This window comes from Austrofundulus limnaeus, unplaced genomic scaffold, assembly GCF_001266775.1.
Source record: "Austrofundulus limnaeus strain Quisiro unplaced genomic scaffold, Austrofundulus_limnaeus-1.0 Scaffold88, whole genome shotgun sequence".
Taxonomy (NCBI): domain Eukaryota; kingdom Metazoa; phylum Chordata; class Actinopteri; order Cyprinodontiformes; family Rivulidae; genus Austrofundulus; species Austrofundulus limnaeus.
In genome coordinates, this window is record NW_013952490.1 from 1,617,510 (window position 1) to 1,619,078 (window position 1,569).

Genomic DNA, 1,569 nt, shown 5'->3' on the forward strand with positions numbered 1-1,569 from the left:
AGGCGTGATTAGAGGTGGCTTCAGCCAGGACACGCAGGAGCGTGGTTCCCATACATGATGTTGTACCGAGTGAATTGACTGAAAGGGAACTGATTAGGGTTAGGACCTGGAAATGGACAGAGATGAATAAGAAAGATACATGTATTCCAGAGATGTGTGTAAGGTTTAACATTTTAAAATCCTGTTAAAAATGTGATGTGGATGTCAAATCTTATTGCTGCTCATTATTGTGCAAAAATAAAAAAATAAAAAATAAACTTCAAATGTCAGTGCTGGAGTATTTCAAAAAGGATCATACAGACGTAGACAGAAAGTAAAAACAAATGAATGTTTTTTCCACCTAAGCCTTGGGTAATGAATTATTTTAAATCAAAACTGTGCTGTATTCTGCAGGGAAGAATCTAACAGAACAGTCGCCTTTGATGAGTCAGAATGAATTGAAGCATTTCAAAGCTTTTCTATAAAAATGGTTCTGTTTAACAAATGTCTCTGTAATGCTGATAAAGTTTAAATATTTTAAAATGGAGAACTGTGGAAAGACGTTGAGTGACCTCAGATATAGAGTTTACTTCAGGCCAGATTGATGAACAAACAGCTAGTCTAACAAAAGCTATGTTTACATGCGCAAAATTCTTTGATTGGATTGAAATGTGTTTGGATTAAATAATCGGAATGTATCGTTTACATGGGCACAATCTGATCATGACCAGTGTTTATAACATATGCGGACATGAAAGCGCCTGCTGCGAAGCAGGAGCGGAAAATTTTCAAAACTTATTTCTAGCGGCAGAACAGGTTGGAAGGTGGCTGTTTGATGTTATTTATTATTTTTTAAATCATCCTGTAGGCTCTGACATGTTAGATAAATTTGAAAATGAGGTTTTTAAAAAATCCGTGAGACTTGAAAAAAATCCGTGAGATTGCTATATATGGCCGTATACCTGCAAAATGACGTAAAATCCTTATAACTTATGGACAATCCGTACAAGTGCATGTTTATGGCTTTTACAGGAATTGCAAAATTTTTGAGACTGGAGTTGTTTTAACATCAGTCGTGTCCTTAGAAATTTTCCAGGGAGTTCACAGTTTATTTTCAGGTGACACACTCAAAAAAAAACAAATTTGTAGGAGAAGCCATGCCCCCCCCCGGTGGTGCCCCTGGTTAAAATGGACACAATCCACTTTGGTCTCATCCCTGCTCTGATAAATCTGTCACGCCTCAATCTTGTCCAAAATATATAAAAAAAAAATCCCCATTCAAATTCTTTAACTGGTAAGATATTAATTATTCATACCCTTCCAGAACCACACTCCAAAACATCTAAATGTCCTCCTGAATTTGAGTCAAACCAGATGTGCTTTTGAAGCTAATGCACTGTAAATAATTTCTGATTATAAAAGCTCGTTTTCACAAACAATGTGTTTTGTAAATGAAAGTCTCAAAGCATCAGGAGCTCATCACACTACCAGGTGAACCATGTAAAGCCATGCATTTCATCACCAGTCATGTTGCTGTTGCTGAGAACACACACACACACACACACACACACACACACACACACACACACA